Genomic DNA, 21,561 nt, shown 5'->3' on the forward strand with positions numbered 1-21,561 from the left:
GTCTCCCCTTTGAAGAGGGGGATGACTGCGGCAGCTTTCAATCCTTGGGGATCTCAGACGATATGAAAGAGAGGTTGAACAGGCTGGTAATAGGGGTTGCGACAATGGCGGCAGATAGTTTCAGAAATAGAGGGTCCAGATTGTCAAGCCCAGCTGATTTATACGGGTCCAGGTTTTGCAGCTCTTTCAGAACATCTGCTATCTGGATTTGGGTAAAGGAGAACCTGGAGAGGCTTGGGCGAGGAGCTGCGGGGGGCCGGAGCTGTTGGTCGAGGTAGGAGTAGCCAGGCGGAAGGCATGGCCAGCCGTTGAGAAATGCTTGTTGAAGTTTTCGATAATCATGGATTTGTCGGTGGTGACCGTGTTCCCTAGCCTCAGTGCAGTGGGCAGCTGGAAGGAGGTGCTCTTGTTCTCCATGGACTTCACAGTGTCCCAGAACATTTTGGAGTTGGAGCTACAGGATGCAAACTTCTGCCTGAAGAAGCTGGCCTTAGCTTTCCTGACTGACTGCGTGTATTGGTTCCTGACTTCCCTGAACAGTTGCATATCGCGGGGACTGTTCGATGCTATTTGCAGTCTGCCACAGGATGTTTTTGTGCTGGTCGAGGGCAGTCAGCTCTGGAGTGAACCAAGGGCTGTATCTGTTCTTAGTTCTGCATTTTTTGAACGGAGCATGCTTATCTAAAACGGTGAGGAAGTTACTCTTAAAGAATGACCAGGCATCCTCAACTGACGGGATGAGGTCAATGTCCTTCCAGGATACCCGGGCCAGGTCGATTAGAAAGGCCTGCTCACAGACGTGTTTTAGGGAGCGTTTGACAGTGATGAGGGGTGGTCGTTTGACTGCGGCACCGTAGCGGATACAGGCAATGAGGCAGTGGTCGCTGAGATCCTGGTTGAAGACAGCGGAGGTGTATTTGGAGGGCCAGTTGGTCAGTATGACGTCTATGAGGGTGTGCATGTGCAACATCTCTCCTCCACGACCCCACACATGATTCAAGTTCACAGACAAAATAAACTTTTTATGAAAGCATTGTTTACTAATGGGAAATGCAGTCAGAGGCTATAAAGGTTCTGCAGATGACAGTCCCCCCCATTTCTCTCTTTGCTGAAGCCATGAGTGCACGTTTCAGTGCCCAACAGGTCATAAATCAGATTTTTTCAGATGTCCAGGAGGAACAAGAGAACAATGATTTAGAAGAGGAGGAGGTATGGGAAGAAAATGGGGAAGAATACAACCCAGAGCACGATGCATCATCTTCAGATGAAGAAGAAATCCCCCAAGCTGAATTTTTTTTTCTCGTCAAACCAGGGCAGGATGGCAGCACAAAATGTCAATAGGATGTCCCCAGTGCCCAAAAGACATGCAGTTGCCCATGTCTAGAACATCGCCTCAACATTCTACATGTTCATCATACCAGCCATGGAAAAAATCCTCCTGGAAATGACAAATTTTGAGGGTTTCCGTAAATACGGAGACACCTGGAAAAGGACGGATGAGATTGACCTGCGTGCCTACATGGGCTGCCAATCTTAGCGGGTGTGTATAGGTCCCGAGGTGAGACTAAATGTAGTCTCTGGGATGCAGAGAGGGGAAGGGCGATTTTCCATGCCACGATGCCACTGAAAGTCTTTCACACTTTCTCAAGAATGCTACGACTTGACAACCGTGAGTCAAGACCTGCAAGACGTGTGAGAGACAAACTGGTGGCCATTAGAGAGGTCTAGGAGAAGTGGGTGGAGCGTCTGCCATACCTCTACAACCCTGGGCCTGAAGTAACAGTGGATGAGCAACTGGTTCCATTCAGAGGGACATTTTTATTTTCATATCTGTATAATGTAAGTGATTTTCACTGTTAATTTTATTATGTATTGCTGTAATATCATTGATTTATGTGATTGTTTTCTGTGACACTGGTACTAATTACTGATAGTAATCTCTTTTGTCAAAAGGTCGCTGTACTTTCCAGCAGTACATGCCCAGCAAGCCAGCAAAGTATGGAATCAAGATATGGGTGGCATGTGACGCACAATCCAGCTATGCTTGGAAGATGCAAGTCTTCAGGGAAGCCAAACAGTGGAGGCCCGGAGAAGAACCAGGGCATGCGGGTTGTGCTTGATGTGACCGATGGACTGAGGGGGCACAATGTCACGTGTGACAATATCAGTGCGTTTGTGTTTCGTGTTTATTTACCTCTTGATTCTAGCCACCCCGGATCCGGGATCGTGAATACAGCCTCAAGCTCATTACCATAACGCAACGTTAACTATTCATGAAAATTGCAAATTAAATGAAATATATTTGCTCTCAAGCTTAGCCTTTTGTTAACAACACTGTCATCTCAGATTTTCAAAATATGCTTTTGAACCATAGCTAAACAAGCATTTGTGTAAGAGTATTGATAGCCTAGCATAGCATTTAGCCTAGCATTCAGCATGCAACATTTTCACAAAAACAAGAAAAGCATTCAAATAAAATCATTTACCTTTGAAGAACTTCAGATGTTTTCAATGAGGAGACTCTCAGTTAGATAGCAAATGTTCAGGTTTTACAAAAAGATTATTTGTGTAGGACAAATCGCTCCGTTTTGTTTATCACGTTTGGCTACGAAAAAAACCTGTATCCAGAAGTGTAATTCTCTAGGCAAGCTCATTAGCATAACGCAACGTTAACTATTCATGAAAATCGCAAATTAAATCAAATAAATATATTAGCTCTCAAGCTTAGCCTTTTGTTAACAACACTGTCATCTCAGATTTTCAAAATATGCTTTTGAACCATAGCTAAACAAGCATTTGTGTAAGAGTATTGATAACCTAGCATAGCATTAAGCCTGGCATTCAGCATGCAACATTTTCACAAAAACAAGAAAAGCATTCAAATAAAATCATTTACCTTTGAAGAACTTCAGATGTTTTCAATGAGGAGACTCTCAGTTAGATAGCAAATGTTCAGTTTTTACAAAAATATTATTTGTGTAGACAAATCGCTCCGTTTTCTTCATCACGTTTGGGTAAGAAAAAACCCGAAAATTAAGTCATTAAAACGCGAACTTTTTTCAAAATTAACTCCATAATATTGACAGAAACATGGCAAACGTTGTTTAGAATCAATCCTCAAGGTGTTTTTCACATATCTATTCGATGATAAGTCATTCGTGGCAGTTTAGTTTCTCCTCTGAAGAAATGGAACGCGCATGGACCTGGAGATTACGCAATAATTTCGACGCAGGACACCGGGCGGAGACCTGGTAAATGTAGTCTCTTATGGTCAATCTTCCAATGATATGCCTACAAATACGTCACAATGCTGCAGACACCTTGGGGAAACGACAGAAAGGGCACGCTCATTCCTGGCGCATTCACAGCCATATAAGGAGACATTGGAACACAGCGCCTTCAGAATCTGGGGCATTTCCTGTATGAAACTTCATCTTGGTTTCGCCTGTAGCATTAGTTCTGGGGCACTCACAGATAATATCTTTGCAGTTTTGGAAATGTTAGAGTTTTTTCTTTCCAAAGCTGTCAATTACATGCATTGTCGGGCATCTTTTCGTGACAAAATATGTTGTTTAAAACGGGAACGTTTTTTATCCAAAAATTAAAAGAGCGCCCCCTATCTCGAAGAAGTTAAAACACTTACTCCCTGAACTTGCTTCCCGACTCTCAGCGCACTCATTACAGAATAACACCTCACCTAAGGGAAGTTCAGGGAGTGAGTGTTTTAATAAATAGCATGAACACGAAACACAAACACACCGACATGAAAACAGAGTCAATAACACCTGAGGAAAGAACCAAGGGGAGTGACAGATATAGGTAAGATAATCAAGGAGGTGATGGAGTCCAGGTGAGAGGTAATCAGCAGCCTGATGACCTAGAGGCCGGAGAGGGAGTATACGTGACAGTTATTCTTTTTATTTTTCCTATTGCCATTATTTAATTTTTTTGCACGTTCATTTTACATTCTGTGATATTGATTCTTCTGAAATAGTTTTCAATATTGGTCAAGTATATCAGATCATCTGCAAATAAGTTTAGCTTATATTCAGGTTTACCAATACTGGTACCTGTTACGTTTGGGTCCTGTCTAATTCCTCACAATTTAGAATTCCTCACAATCAAATGTAGACCGCATTATCTTCCAAGAGAATTCTCTTCGATTATAATCACAGCCGTATATATCCCCCCCCAAGCAGACACATCGATGGCTCTGAACGAACTTTATTTAACTCTTTGCAAACTGGAAACCATTTATCCGGAGGCTGCATTCATTGTAGCTGGGGATTTTAACAAAGCTAATCTGAAAACAAGACTCCCTAAATTTTATCAGCATATCGATTGCGCAACCAGGGTGGTAAAAACCTTGGATCATTGTTACTCTAACTTCCGCGACGCATATAAGGCCCTGCCCCGCCCCCTTTCGGAAAAGCTGACCACGCCTCCATTTTGCTGATCCCTGCCTACAGGCAGAAACTAAAACAAGAGGCTCCCACGCTGAGGTCTGTCCAACGCTGGTCAGACCAAGCTGACTCCACACTCCAAGACTGCTTCCATCACGTGGACTGGGACATGTTTCGTATTGCGTCAGATAAAAATATTGACGAATACGCTGATTCGGTGTGCGAGTTCATTAGAACGTGCGTCGAAGATGTCGTTCCCATAGCAACGATAAAAACATTCCCTAACCAGAAACCGTGGATTGATGGCAGCATTCACGTGAAACTGAAAGCGCGAACCACTGCTTTTAATCAGGGCAAGTTGTCTGGTAACATGTCCGAATATAAACAATGCAGCTATTCCCTCCGCAAGGCTATTAAACAAGCTAAGCGTCAGTACAGAGACAAAGTGGAATCTCAATTCAATGGCTCAGGCACAAGAGGCATGTGGCAGGGTCTACAGTCAGTCACGGACCAGGATGTCTTACTCCCAGGCAGACTAAATAACTTTTTTGCCCGCTTTGAGGACAATACAGTGCCACCGACACGGCCTGCAACGAAAACATGCGGTCTCTCCTTCACTGCAGCCGAGGTGAGTAAGACATTTAAACGTGTTAACCCTCGCAAGGCTGCAGGCCCAGACGGCATCCCCAGCCGCGCCCTCAGAGCATGCGCAGACCAGCTGGCCGGTGTGTTTACGGACATATTCAATCAATCCCTATACCAGTCTGCTGTTCCCACATGCTTCAAGAGGGCGACCATTGTTCCTGTTCCCAAGAAAGCTAAGGTAACTGAGCTAAACGACTACCGCCCGTATCACTCACTTCCGTCATCATGAAGTGCTTTGAGAGACTAGTCAAGGACCATATCACCTCCACCCTACCTGACACCCTAGACCCACTCCAATTTGCTTACCGCCCAAATAGGTCCACAGACGATGCAATCTCAACCACACTGAACACTGCCCTAACCCACCTGGACAAGAGGAATACCTATGTGAGAATGCTGTTCATCGACTACAGCTCGGCATTCAACACCATAGTACCCTCCAAGCTCGTCATCAAGCTCGAGACCCTGGGTCTCGACCCCGCCCTGTGCAACTGGGTACTGGAGTTCCTGACGGGCCGCCCCCAGGTGGTGAGGGTAGGCAACAACATCTCCTGCCCGCTGATCCTCAACACGGGGCCCCACAAGGGTGCGTTCTGAGCCCTCTCCTGTACTCCCTGTTCACCCACGACTGCGTGGCCACGCACGCCTCCAACTCAATCATCAAGTTTGCGGACGACACAACAGTGGTAGGCTTGATTACCAACAACGACGAGACGGCCTACAGGGAGGAGGTGAGGGCCATCGGAGTGTGGTGTCAGGAAAATAACCTCACACTCAACGTCAACAAAACTAAGGAGATGATTGTGGACTTCAGGAAACAGCAGAGGGAACCCTATCCACATCGATGGAACAGTAGTGGAGAGGGTAGCAAGTTTTAAGTTTCTCGGCATACACATCACAGACAAACTGAATTGGTCCACTCACACAGACAGCATCGTGAAGAAGGCCCAGCAGCGCCTCTTTTCAACCTCAGGAGGCTGAAGAAATTCGGCTTGTCACCAAAAGCACTCACAAACTTCTACAGATGCACAATCGAGAGCATCCTGGCGGGCTGTATCACCGCCTGGTACGGCAACTGCTCCGCCCTCAACCGTAAGGCTCTCCAGAGGGTAGTGAGGTCTGCACAACACATCACCGGGGGCAAACTACCCGCCCTCCAGGACACCTACACCACCCGATGTTACAGGAAGGCCATAAAGATCATCAAGGACATCAACCACCCGAACCACTGCCTGTTCACCCCGCTATCATCCAGAAGGCGGGGTCAGTACAGGTGCATCAAAGCTGGGACCGAGAGACTGAAAAACAGCTTCTATCTCAAGGCCATCAGACTGTTAAACAGCCACCACTAACATTGAGTGGCTGCTGCCAACACACTGTCATTGACACTGACCCAACTCCAGCCACTTTAATAATGGGAATTGATGGGAAATGATGTAAATATATCACTAGCCACTTTAAACAATGCTACCTTATATAATGTTACTTACCCTACATTATTCATCTCATATGCATACGTATATACTGTACTCTACATCATTGACTGCATCCTTATGTAATACATGTATCACTAGCCACTTTAACTATGCCACTTTGTTTACTTTGTCTACATACTCATCTCATATGTATATACTGTACTCGATACCATCTACTGTATGCTGCTCTGTACCATCACTCATTCATATATCCTTATGTACATATTCTTTATCCCCTTACACTGTGTATAAGACAGTAGTTTTGGAATTGTTAGTTAGATTACTTGTTGGTTATCACTGCATTGCCAGAACTAGAAGCACAAGCATTTCGCTACACTCGCATTAACATCTGCTAACCATGTGTATGTGACAAATAAAATTAGATTTGATTTGATTTGATTTGAATTCTTTCTGCAATCAGTTCAATTGCCAGTGCAAACAGGAGGCGGGAGAAAGGAGATTTGTAAAGCAATTTCATCAGATAATGTACTACTTGTGTATATTTTTGCTTTAGGACATTTTATATAATATTTGTATTACATGTATTATTTCAGCTGGAAAGGCCATTCAAGAAGATCCAAAGCTTTTTGGCATCAGTACCCATTGTTGATAAATCTATATCTAGTTTTTTAGTGCATCGTATTAAACTGAAACAGGTTCTTGTATTTGTTTTTTTTAAATGTGTCTAATTTGAATAAAAACCTGTTTGATTGATACAGTGCATTCAGAAAGTATTCAGACCGCTTGACTTTTTCCAGATTTTGTTGCGTTACATCCTTATTCTAAAATGGATTAAATGATTTGTTTCCTCATCAATCTACACACAATACCCCATAATGACAGAGCGAAAACAGGTTTTTAGAAATGTACCTTATTTACATAAGTATTCAGACCCTTTGCTATGAGACTCGATATTGAGCTCAGGTGCATCGTGTTTTCGTTGATCATCTTTGAGCTGTTACAACTTGTTTTGGAGTCCACTTTTGGTAAATTAAATGAATTGAAATTATTTGGAAAGGCACACACCAAGCCATGAGGTCGATGAAATTGTACGTAGAGATCTGAGATAGGATTGTTATTAAACTTATGTATCTGTAACCAGCAAGGACTCTCCAAATGTTCCTGGTTTTAATACAACTGAAATAACAGTTTCATACATGGAACTAGGAAGTACTGAATTGAGTGACGTCTGTTGTCATTTATGTAAAGAAATATATCGGAAAGCCGTCCATTCCTGCTGATTTTCTCCGCTCAAATGTTTTAACAGTGTCTAATATTTATTTTTAGGTGATCTCTGTTTTTAGTGATTATCTTTTGTCTGTTGATAATTGCTTCAGGGTTGTTGAGTCTAAGAAAGCTGTAGGATCAGTCCAACTGTTGTATAATTCTGATTTATATAGAATTTCATGTCATGTATTTGTGAACCCAGTAAAATGAAAATGTAGTCAATTCTTGAATAGGTTTTCTTACTTTAAGAAAAAAAAGAGTAGTGTTTTCTAGTTAGTAGTATAATTAGTTGTAGAGATGACATTTTTAGCCTCTTTGGAGGTTCCTTGAATGTGACTCTTTTATTGCTACGTCTGTCAATCTTATCGAATGTATGATTTAGATTGCATGCTAAAATAATAGGTCCTGTTTAGATTTTATGTAATATAGTTAGAATTCTATCTAAACACACCAGATTTGCCCCTGAAGGGATATACAGTGAAATCGATGTGTATGTTTCATCATGTAAGGTACAATTCAACATTAGAAAATGTCCTTCTGGGTTTGTGTGCTGGGATATAAGGGAAAATGGTGTATTCTTATTTATCAGGATGTCTTTACCTCTGATGTTACTACAGTAAGTGGCAGCATAGGCCTGCCTCTCTAACTCAGCTCCTCTTTAAATATTAAATGTATCCTTTTTAAAATGTAACTCTTGCAGGAAAACCACATCTCTCTTTAAATGTTCAAGAACAATATGTTTCCCCCCCATCATGGAGCCCGTGCACATTCCATGTAATAAGATGGATTTTGTTGGTCTTTAATTGTATAAAACCTAAGTTAAACTTGTCTGTCATTGAAGAACCAGATAAAACATTTTAGCAGACATGTCATATGAGGGCGGTGGGCTTTCCATGGAATTGGAGAATCATAGTATGAATATATAGTTATTGTTTACATTACATATAGTATAGAGTGTTTTTTAGCATGTGGGCTGAGTAGACTTTCAACAGAAAACACACAAAAACATAGTGCAAAGTACTCTACTAATGTAACAAAATTATGTGGATTATGTCATTGTACATACATTGGAGAAGAACTGCCAATTAATTATTTTGGTCAATTTGTATTACCTTGTAAATTAAATTAAAATATAGTGGCTGGTGGGGGTCCACTTGGGGAGAGTGGTTCCACCAAGAGACTGGGAGTGAGATGAGTGGAGGCCCCAGACACACTTCAGAGAAGTGTCTGATACCCTCCCTGTCACCCCGTCCCAATCCCTCAGATAGAGCCCTTCTCCACTCTCACCAATAACCACGACATGGATTATTCAATTCATTTCCATCTAGTTATCTAAAAGGGATTGGACAGGTTTAAGCAAGCTTATCATCCACTGAGTGCATGGTAGGTTGGGTTTTGGGACAGACTGAGTCTAGGTTCCTGTCCCAATACGTTAGAAATGCATCCTTCCCTCAATAATTTCCCCGCCATCCATCATTCCTTCAATTCTGACCAGTTTCCCAGTCCCTGCAGATGAAAAACATGGATGGATGGTGTTCTCGGGGTGATGAGAGGTGTTGGGTTTGCGCCAGCTATAGCGTTTTCCTTGATGGCCAAAAAGCTCAATTTTAGTGTCATCTGACCAGAATACCTTCTTCCATATGTTTGGGGAGTCTCCCACATGCCTTTTGGCAAACACCCAATGTGTTTGCTTATTCTTTTCTAGAAGCAATGGCTTTTTTTCTGGCCACTATTCCGTAAAGCCCAGCTCTGTGGAGTGTATGACTCAAAGTGGACCTATAAACAGATACTCCAATCGCCGCTGTGGAGCTTTGCAGCTCTTTCTGTGTTATCTTTGGTCTCTTTGTTGCCTCTCTGATGAATGCCCTCCTTGCCTGGTCCATGTGTTTTGGTGGGAGGCCCTCTCTTGGGTGGTTTGTTGTGATGCCATATTCTTTCAATTTTTTAATAATGGATTTAATGGCACTCCATGGGATGTTCAAAGTTTGGCATATTTTTTTATAACCCAACCCTGATCTGTACTTCTCCACAACTTTGTCCCCGATCTGTTTGGAGAGGTCCTTGGTCTTCATTGTGCCGCTTGCTTGGTGGTGCCCCTTGCTTAGTGGTGTTGCAGACTCTGGGGCCTTTCAGAACAGGTGCAAAAGATCATGTGACAGATCATGTGACGCTTAGATTGCACACAGGTTGACTTTATTTAGTTAATTATGTAACTTCGAAAAGTAATTGGTTGCACCAGATCTAATTTACGGGCTTCATAGCAAAGGGGTGAATACAGATTACAGATGCACGCACCAATTTTGTGTTTTTTTTTTTTTTTTTTTTTTTTAAACAGGCAATTTTTTTCATTTCACTTCACCAATTTGGACTATTTTGTGTATGTCCATTACATGAAATCCAAATAAAAATCGACTTAATTTACAGGCTGTAATGCAGCAAACTAGGAAAAAGGCCAAGTGGGATGAATACTTTTGCAAGGCACTGTAAATGGTTTGACCATCCAGATCTGTTTGCAGTTGATTGATATCCAGATACAATGAGTCCCTGACGACCTCCACAGTCAGTCAGGAAGATCTGATCACAAACAGATCATAATGCGCATTTTAATCGTTTACACCTGTCAAATAAATTGGGCACAATCAGAATATGGACAAGATCAGGACAAATAACTTATGGCATCATGATGTGTTTTAAATAGATACATATTATTTTGAAGGAATATGTCAAATAATGTGCATACAAGGAGAGACCAGGAAATTGGTTCTCTTGTTGTGAGAATGATTCTCAGTACATTACATCACCTCCTGTTCCTATTACTGCTTTACAAAAAGTACAAATAACTTCCCTTTTATAGAAGCACAAATATTGGCCAAGCACTCAAATATTTGGTTTAAGCATAACTGTTTTATTAATCAACTGAACATCCTTGCGCCAACACATTAAACACCCATAGTGGCAATGAGTGAAAATAAGCCTTTCGTCGCCTGTTGCTAATTGAAAAGTTTGTTGTGTTAACAGTTGATCACAACCAGGCTGATTCGCAAATGTCTGCCCACACCCACAGCTCAGTAGAAGATGCTTAGTGGCTCTGGCTGTGAGAGGAGTCAACAAACTGAGCTGGGGAGAGCAAACACTGGCAGCACTCTAACAGTCAGGTCATTAGCCAGGTAATTGGTGTTTGTTTAAACCACTGCTAGTACAAACAAACTAATTAGATTAAGTCAGTAGACAACTTTTAATGGTTTAGTTTATTTGAAGTGATTTAGCAGCACATTTGAATCACTGATAGATGTGTTAATAGAGGGTGGGTGTCTGTTTGTGATTTAACCTTCGAATGAACCAGAAAAATCTGTACTCTTGGATTTTCACACAACTGAACTTGGTAATGGTAATGTTTGTATTAGATTTACGGTGGATCATGTTATTACAACCACACAGACAGGAATAATGATGAGCATGATCTTACGTCAAAGACATGTGCATATTGGAAATGATGTGCTGGTGAAGATGATGAAGAAGAAGAAGAAGAAGAAGAAGAAGAAGAAGAAGAAGAAGAAGAAGAAGAAGAAGAAGAAGAAGAAGAAGAAGAAGACAGGGTTTTAGGGATAGTGTTCATTAAATGACATGACCATGTCTCATCAAGGAATCTTTGAATCAACTGCTGCTGAAGACTCAGAGAGTAAATATATGTCATGTAATTGCTTGTAACTTCTGCAATTAAATGGTGCAGCGAGAAGTTGAACAAAAAAGTGGGAAGAACTTTCCAGTATGGTGGAGTGAGTGAGTAGCATGTGTTTTTGAACTCCTAGTAGTTGTGAATGTCTGTGGTCTTCAGTGGAAATATGTGGCCTAGGGCATTCTCTGGCAGTTCCCTAAGAACCATGAGGAGATCTAAAACCTTTACAGAAGAACTGTATGTTTACCTGTCCTACTAGGTCATCATGATTCATGCCTCATTCGTCACCTCTTTAATTTACAACATAGTTCAATAGGGTTATTATGGATGTATGCTATTATCATATCAAGTTCAGAATTCTTGTGTCTGAGTTGAACTCATTACCACTTAAGTAATGAGAGATGTCTATTAGATGTAGGCCTATTGGCTGAAACCAAATCATTTTTGTCACACTCATCATCACACCCATCATACTCACTAACCATGTTTCTGGGATGAGTCAAAAAACACTTCTTGCACTGTAAGAGTACACATTTCGGTTTATGTGCCATCCAATGTTTTTACCATTAGACAAAAATAAACTCCACAAAGAGCTTGTTATGAAACATGTATAAGAATATTATTTTTGACTTATCCCGGAAAGACAGTTTGCTGTTTGATTTGAAAAGCCTTTGTCAGAACAGGAAGCGTTGCTGTTTGATATGATTACAGTTGCTGTTTGATATTATTACAGTTGCTGTTTGATATGATTACAGTTGCTGTTTGATATGATTACAGTTGCTGTTTGATATGATTACAGTTGCTGCAGGTACCATAACGGTTCACTGAACGGTTGCATGACCCTCCTAGGTGGCATTTAATCCTATTACTGAATTTGGGGAAGAGATAATTACACTTATTTAGACTGGTTCACTTCTCAGGTCTGCTTCTGCAGCAGATGTAAGTGCCCAAACAGGATAGAGACAGGGCTTAAAGAACCAAACACAGCTCATCACAAATTGTCTTCACAGGGTTTGGTTTCTCATCATATGATTCCACTCCTCTTGTCTTCACAACACTTCATTTGTTTTACATTCAACTATTTGGGATCTGAGTACTTGACTATGTGTTTTGTCAACTGTCTCCAGAAATGAGCAGGACATTTTAATTTATTTAAAAGTATACTGTGAACAAAATTGAATCCTTCACAAATGGTACACACTTATCACATACTCCACACTTCTCAGAGTGATGCAGAAGCATTTCCCTCTTAGATGTTTTATGTCATTTTGACTTGATTGTAGGGGAAAGTTAAATCAGCAGGTGAAACAATAATAAAGTGTTTTCCCAGTCCCTATTTTGGTATAAAGTTGAGGGATGGGGCTGGAGAAATGTAACTACTCTCAAATTCATAGACAGGGGTATGGATGCAAGGACTGACCATCCATCCATGATATCAAAATGACAGTTTTAACTATGTTTTGAGGTTATAGTGTTTGTTAACATTGACTTAGTTTACGAACATTGGGGTAAAACAAGCTTATATTTTGGGTACTGATGGGGTACAACAGTTGAACTAAGCGCATGAGGCATTTGTAAGTTATAATGTATGCAGCAACTTGTGATTGCCCCTTTAACTGTGTGCATGCATGCAAGAGTGCGTGTGTGCATGCATGTGTGTGCGCACATCTGTGTGAGTGTGTGTGTGGAGCAGGAGGAGGAGTGACCATTACTCAGCTGGAGGGTTAGGTGTGGGGGGTGGGGCAGGAGGCGCCCTGTTGTTCATTGTTGGTGTGATTGGCAGTTCGGGACCCCAGCTGGCACTGAAGTAGCCATGGTAGGAGAGTCTCCCCACACCATAACCCCTAGCTTCACACACACAGACACATACACAGCATCCCCCTCCACTATCCCCTGTCCTGTCCCCCACCAGCGAGATTGAAAGGATGTCAATCAGGGGCCTGGGGCTGGGAGAATGGGCCCAGTGGCCAGCCCAGGCTGATGTCACCTCACGCTGAGTTTGATTGGCACGGCCAGAGCAGGGAGGATGGATGGAGCTGTCACAGGGGCTTGGTAATGGTGCCGTTGCTTCAAGGCCCCAGAGCCGCCGTTCTTTTCTCCCTAAGTGGATCAATGCTAAACAAATTAGCAGATAGTAGTCATATTTCTCATTCAGGGAGCTCCCACTTCTCCCAATGCAAGACATAAATCATACTGACTGACGTTGCCCTCAATGATGAAAGCTCCCTGTCAGGCTCAACTTGTGGCAGTTAAGAAATCTGTGCATTCTTTTTCTCCCTCTCTCCCTCTCTTTCTTCTGCTCTTTCGTCTTTGTTTTCTCAAGCAACCAAAAAAGGGAAAGAATGCATTGAATGGAAGTGTATGATTGGCCCCTTCGGGAATGTTCTCCAAGAGCAAAATGTATCTTTGTTGCAATTGTCCTTCCATTTTAAAAAGCTTTTCAAGAGGCCCAAGAAAGGATTGACTGTGTCAGCAGATCTCCTTTTGAAATATAAGTTGTTTGCTAAGAGGTTCTCTTCTTCACTTAGCCTGCCTCTGCCGAAGGGTTAACGTGCACATGGATGATGGCAAAGTGTGAAATCTGGGGTATAGACCCTGGTAGGTCAAGACTTGGAATTCCCTGGAAATGCTTAGTGGTCAGTGTCCCAGTCCCACCAGATCTAATACCTATGACTTGCAGAATCCATTCAATCAAAGGTCACCTCAAAGGTAGGGATCCTTTCTTTAAATTTTCTGTGACCAATCTCATGAATATCAAGTCATTTTAGGTATTAATTTCTTATTTATAGTATATATTCAGATAGATGGAATTGGTGTCTTCCACTCGGTACAGCAAAACAAACACACACACACACACAAAGAAACACACACACACACACTGACCACCCATGGCCACTTCAAGCAATCCCTTTAAAGCACACCCTGAGCGTGTATGCACCCAGATGTAATGGTTGTTTGAACTCTCCTTGACAGACGATTAATCTGTCTGTGCTCTTATTGCATTACAGAGAGGCAGAATGAATCCGAACAGAGAGAGAAGAGCACTCCTATGCCATCCATTAGATTAAGACAACATTGGCTAATTAAGTATCTCCGACCTATTACTCCCTCATTTAATCAACCATTATTTCTCTGGCCAAACTTCCTTCCTCTCCCCTTTCATATTGATGGTGGCCCTCTTGGGTGGTGGGCTGGCATGGCTCTCCCAATATAATTACCATGGGAGGGGATTCTAAGGGGAGCCAAGGGGGACCAGGGCCCTCCATGCATGCTGGCCCTGCATTGTTCAAGGCATTTCTTTTTAGCAGCTCATCTGTTCCTGTCAATTTAGTTTGGACCACCCCTTTCCTTACTCCGCAGTATTCATTAAGGGGCAATCAGCAGTTGGGCAGTTCCACGGGAACAGAGTGATGCTGAGACTCACTTTTTTCACTTTAAAATGTAAGCCAAACAAACACTATTGATTGCAAAGTTTAACAAACCTATTATGCAAAAGTCTACTTTTAACAATTGCCACTGAACATTTTACTAAAAAACATTTACTTGAGGAACAGTGCAGATGCAAAGTCTGGTAACAGAATGAGAGTAAAATCTCCCTCTGTTTTTTATGTGACCAATTACTGTGTCGGATATCTACACCAAATTAAGATTCATAGATGTCTGCAGAAAGAACTGTGTCAGCAATGACAAGTTTGAACAACTCTCTTTTAGTTATTGAAGTAAGTGAAGTGGAACAACACCCGGAAACATAATAATGGTAACAGAATGACATCATGGGTCCTTGATCTGTACTATACAAAAATGTATAATTATGCATAATCATTCTCTTCATGGTGATGTATCCTGAAAGGTACAAAGGTATAAAAATGTAATATCCTCCTTTGAATGTTTGGCTATTATTCAACACAATGGGTATTAATAGAATGAGCTCCACCCCCAAACAAGACCAAATTTGGCTGGTCCAGACCAGATCAAATCTGTACCAATCATATACGTCTATGTTTCACAAGTTTGGACATCACAGTACAGCACAGTAGAGAACAGTAGAGTACAGCATAGTATAGTAGAGTAGAGTTCAGTTCAGTATAGCATAGTAGAGTAGAATACAGTACAGTAAAGAAAAGAAAAGTATAGTAGTGAATAGTTCAATACAGCACACTACAGCACAGTAAAGTAGAGTTCAGTACACTACAGTAAAATAAAGAAAAGTAGAGTATAGTTCAGTACAGCATAGCACAGTGCAGCACAGCACAGTACAGTAGAGTACAGTAGAGTACAGCAAAGTAAAGAAATGTAGAGTATAGTTCAATACAGTAGAGTCCAGTCCAGTAGAGTAGTGTAGAGTATATTTAAACAATAAGGCCCAAGGGGGTGTGGTATATGGCCAATATACCACGGCTAAAGGCTGTTCTTACACACAAGGCAATGCAGAGTGCCTGGATACAGCCCTTAGCTGTGGTATATTGGCCATTTACCACAAACCCTGAGGTGCCTTATTGCTATTATAAACTGGTTACAAATGTAATTAGAGCATTAAAAATAATTGTTTTGTCATACCTGTGGTGTCAGCCAATCAGCATTCAGCACTCAAACCACCCAATTTATATTACATTATACTGTACTCTACTCATGTGTACTCTAATCTACTGTACTGAACTATACTCTAGTCTACTTTTCTTTACTTCACTGAACTGTATTGTACTCTACTGTGCTCTTCTGTACTGTGCTGTACTGTACTGTGCTTTACTGCAACTGTGGTTTGTGACTGCTATGATTTCCCATCGGGGCCAATTCAATTGCAGTCATTCTGTTACTGATTTTCTGTTACCGATTTGGTAACAGAGTGACGCGTTTAAATTTAAAAAAATATATAATTCATAAATAAAATTGTTATCAGTAAAAACACTGTAACTAATTGGTAGGTCTACCTTTACTTATTACTTCTGTGAACTTTCCTAGTCCTCCCACTTCATGAGGGAGAGGAATTTGAAAACATCTTAAAGATATGTGGGTTTTTGATAATAGAAAGACAAGACACCAGGCAATATTTCTTAGACTTAAAGATGGAAAATAATTTCTGCTTAACTAAATATACAGTAAATATGGATTATTAGTTGTCAGTGGTCTTTACTTCAATGAAAAGTATGAGCTGGTGCACACCCAGAGAAAAGGATTTAGTGTAGAGGTGCTGACTAATGGAGAATAAACTGGAAGCTATAAAAACAAAGAGATGTTTCGGTATCACAGTGCCTTTGGTAAAGAAGGCACAGTGATGCTGAAACGTTGGTGTTTTTTTTTTACCCAATAAATGACTGGGAGGTTATACAGACGGAGTGGTCTTTACTTCAACATCATTGTGTTTTGATGCATTTCAAACGTCTTTTAAGATTTGACGTAGTAGCTGTTTTTTAAAGATGCCCTTTTCCATCTGTGTAACTAGAAATCAAAGCCTTTGCTTATTTCAACTTTTTGGGGGTGGAAAATGGTTGAAAAGCATATGCCTTCATTTCCCAAAAATATAGACTCTAAGCTTTTATTGGACACAGAAAATGTCTATACTCCTATAAACTTCACATGTTGGTGCTCATTGGTCCTTTGACAGGGAAATGACCAGTTGCTACATACATTTTAGGACTTGTGAAGTAATGTTATGTACCCATTGATTCTTGAATAATATACGCCTCATGACCTTAGTTTAACTGTACTCCATCAGAAAGAAAAATATACATTTGTTTTACTCCTTTGTCTGTAGACAAAGTAAATGTAAACAAACATTATATAGCTTCAAAACATGGTTAAAACTATTATTTTGATATAATGGATGGTTAGTCCTTGCATCCATAGCTCTGTCTATATATTTGAGAGTGGTTACGTTTATCCAGCCACATCCCTCAGCTTTTACCGAAACAGGGGCGGGGAAATGCTTTGTTACTGTTTCAACTGCTGATTGCCCCTTTAATGTATTGACAAGTCATATATGCCGTTTCCAAGGAGACCCTAGTGCTCTTTGTTTAATCTTCATTTTATAACACATTTGAATGAGCTCAGTCTTTGTTTCTTTCTTAAATTATCTTACTCACAAGAATCCGAAGGCTTTGACATTTCTCATCAAACACTCATTTACTTGCTACATTTCTATTTTAGTGCAGCTCTTAATTGTGTTGCGATATAGATGAAATACTTATTGAATTAAATTGTTTTACTTCTACCAGGGTTGGGGTCAATTCTAAATTGAGTTGTGTATTGCTCTTTAATTCCAATGAAAGACTTCAATTTGAATAGAATTTGAATTGGCAACACCCCACAGGAAGCATATTTTGAATTGTATTTGAATTGAAGGAAGTGGAATTTAATTGAATGAAACTCAATCAAATGTAGGGCTTTATTCAACCTGCATCGCAGAAGTTTAGTTTTATAGCGTGACTGAAATGTAAAGGCAATGTAAATGTATTTTTAATCTGTCTGCATATTTCAAGACATGTCATATGAGGGTGCAGTGAGATACCCGATGGGTTGAACGATACTCTTTTCATCAATTATCTTGAAAAAAACGAATGCTTAAAAAATGGAAATCAACACCAATCCTCCATTGTTAAGACAATGGAAAAATCATACGCTTCATTATCTAAATATTGAAAGAGCGTGTGCAACGGAAAGAAAATTGTGCAATTTGAGGACGTGGCAGAGAGTAGTGCAGACACTGTAGATAAGGGTGAGAACAGGTGGGTCTGGGCAGGTGTGATGTTGTTGATGTTTGTGTGCATCTGTATGTTGTCTTTTGCATGTGTATGTTTTGTATTGTTCGAAATGATTTATATTGTTTTTTTAAAATTACAGCAATGTTCCCCCGTTAGCGGAGACTCCATTCAAGGTAAGCGCTGCATATGTCGGCTCAATTACAAATGACCTTCAAATGTTTATTGCGGAATCTGTAACGCTTCCTCGTTACAGATTGAATAGAGCCCTTAATTGTTTTACTTTTGAATTTGACCTCCCTCATTTATTCTACACAGTATACCAATACCATGTATAATACAGTATTTTTAAAACTCATTCTCCTAAAACAGGTTTTAAATCATTACAGTGCACTCTGGAAATATCCCTTTGTCATATTTGATTATTTGATGTATTCTTTGCATTTATGTCCAATTTAAATGTAAATGTATGGGTTGCGAAATTCAAAATTGACCCCATCCCTGAGATCTACTTTTACTGTCTTCTCCCTATTTTACAATCAAACAAATGAGATCAATGACATGTTTAGTCTCATCCTTTTAGCGGGTGGTCGTGTTGCTTACATTACCTGCCTACTGCTGTAGGTGTAGTAACTCCATACCCTCCATCATACACATACAGTAGCCTAAACCCACACCTGCTGTCTATCTTCACCTCCATTAGAGGTGTCTCTGGTTATTGTCCTCTCTTGTGAGTGTCTGTCTCTGTCTGGCCCTTGGTGTGTGGGGAAGGGTTAGGACTACGACTGACCTTCCTTAGCCTTTACTGCTGTTACCTGGATTTGACATACAACTGTGCCTGAGCTCTGTTGAGGAGCAAGTGCTGAAATGGCCAGGCAAAGAACAAATCGAAAGTGGTGGATAATGCAGGTCGCTCTAGTTGCAAATGAATAAATAGGGGAGGCAGTCTTAAAATCACCATGGCTGTTTATACCTGGTGCTATAATGTGTCCTTTGTCCTGATCGTGCCCAGACATGCGTCTACACATGGTATAAAAATGTGGCTCTTATCTGTCCAATGTGTCCACATATTGACCAGATTTCCTGGTCCCTCCCTGTATTTGAATGATTTGAGACACATTCTTTCAAAATATTTTATTTTTATTTTTTTTAAACACATATTTATCCCCTGAATCAATGATTTTAGAAGGCTGAATAATGACGATTAAATGGTTCATTTTCTGGATCCGACTACACTTGCAAAACATCCCGACACAACGTGTGCCTGACTGCTTCTGGACGTGGTCAGGAAGATTTGATCACAATCAGATCAAAATGTGTATTTTAATCTGTACACCGGTCTCAAAATGTTGGATGCATGTTAGCACCAGGTATAAACTATTTAATAAGTTGAGAACTGGGGTGTATGGTCAATCAACATCACATAATAATATAATATTTACCATTTAGCAGACGATTTCATCCAAAGCGACTTATAGTCATGCATGCACACATTTTATGTGTGGGTGGTCCCAGAAATCAAACTCACTATCCTGGTGTTGCAAGTGCCATGCTCTAACAACTGAGCTACAGAGGACCAATTTTAATTGTATGGGTTTAGACGCCATACGACATGGTCATGAATGGAGGGTCGTTAGGACCTAATGGCATTCAGGAATAAAGTTAAAAATCCCTTGCTCGTTAATTAGAGAGGGACCAGGGTTCATGTGCATGGCCTTAGAATGATTGACAGGGCAATGGGGTAGTGTGTGAGAACATGCCTGGTAATGAATGGGAGGTCCCAGACTTTTCATAAGCAGGTGTGTCTATGGAGTCTACCAATGTAGCCTGCTGTGGTGAGCTCCAAGAATGCATCACAATGGTCCATGGCAGAGCTATCTGTTAACAAATAGATGCCTCTGGTCCATGTAAGTCAGACCTCAATTTGCAAATCAAATGTATTTATAAAGCCACAAAGTGCTTATACAGAAACCCAGTCTAAAACCCCAAACAGCAAGCAATGCAGATGTAGAAGCACGGTGGAGAGGAAAACCTCTCTAGCAAGGCAGGAACATAGGAAGAAACCTAATGAGGAATCAGGCTCTGAGGGGTGGCCAGTCCTCTTCTGGCTGTGCCGTGTGGAGATTATAAGAGTACATGGCCATTCAGGCCAGATCGTTCTTCAAGCTTTTCAAAGATTCATAGATGACCAGCAGGGTCAAATAATAATCACAGTGGTTGTAGAGGGTGCAACAGGTCAGCACCTCAGGAGTACTGTAAATTTCAGTCAGTTGGCCATAGCCAAGCATTCAGAGGTCGAGACAGCAGGTGCGGTACAGAGGGAGAGAGGAAGGGAGAGAGGGGGGGGGGGAGTCGAAGACAGCAGGTCCGGGACGAGGTAGCACGTTCGGTGAACAGGTTAGGGTTCCATAGCTGCAAGTAGAACAGTTGAAACTGGAGCAGCAGCATGACCAGGTGGACTGGGGAAAGCCAGGAGTCATCAAGCTAGGTAGTCCTAGGACTCAGGTCCTCCAGGAGGGGAGGGAGAGAGGGAGGGAAGGAGAGAGAGAGATAATTAGAGGGAGTATACTTAAGTTCACACAGGACACCAGTTAAGACAAGAGAATTTCACCAGATAGGACAGACTGTCCCTAGCCCCCCAGCACATAGACTATTACAGCATAGATACCGAAGGCTGAGACAGGGGGTTTCGGGGGACGATACCCACGGACAAGGCCAACCATGATGGAAATAACCCCACCCACTTTGCGAAAGCACAGTCCCCACCCCACTAGAGGGATATCAACAGAGCACCAACTTACTAACCTGAGACAAAGCTGAGTATAGCCTCTCAGTCTCACTGGTCATCCCCAAAGCCAACACCTCCTTTGACCGCCTTTCCTTCCAGTTATCTGCTGCCAATGATTGGAACAAATTGCAAAAATCACTGAAGCTGGAGACTTATATCTCCCTCACTAAGTTCAAGCATCGGCTGTCAGAGCAGCTTACCGATCGCTGCAGCTGTACACAGCCCATCTGTAAATGGCCCATCGAACCAACTACCTACCTCATCCCCATATTTTTTTCTGCTCTTTTGCATATCAGTATTTCTACTTGCACATCCTCATCTGCACATGTATCACTCCAGTGTTAATTGCTAAATTGTAATTACTTCGCCACTATGGCCTATTTATTGCCTTACCTCCTTACTTCATTTGCACACACTGTATACAGATGTTCTATTGTGTTATTGACTGTACGTTTGTTTATCCCATGTGTTTATCCCATGTGTTTATCCCATGTGTTGTCGTTTTTGTCGCACTGCTTTGCTTTATCTTGGCCAGTTCGCAGTTCTAAATGAGCACTTGTTCTCAACTGGCCTACCTGGTTAAATAAAGGTGAAATTAAAAAATGTAAATAGCCAACGAAGATCTCCTCCACCACACAAGCCTGAGGGGGCA

At 41.4% G+C, this 21,561-nt stretch overlaps 1 long non-coding RNA gene across 2 annotated transcripts in view; it reads right to left on the reverse strand.

Annotated features, from left to right (window-relative positions):
• Positions 1–17,670: 17,670 nt before the first annotated feature.
• Positions 17,671–21,561, reverse strand: part of LOC127910809 (uncharacterized) — a 34,879-nt gene continuing 30,988 nt past the window's right edge. For both annotated transcript variants that reach the window (XR_008076272.1, XR_008076271.1), the window contains exon 4: positions 17,671–21,012. This is a non-coding gene — a long non-coding RNA (uncharacterized LOC127910809). The remainder of the gene's footprint in view (positions 21,013–21,561) is intronic.

The sequence above is a fragment of the Oncorhynchus keta genome, chromosome 2, assembly GCF_023373465.1.
Source record: "Oncorhynchus keta strain PuntledgeMale-10-30-2019 chromosome 2, Oket_V2, whole genome shotgun sequence".
NCBI classification, from domain to species: Eukaryota; Metazoa; Chordata; class Actinopteri; order Salmoniformes; family Salmonidae; genus Oncorhynchus; species Oncorhynchus keta.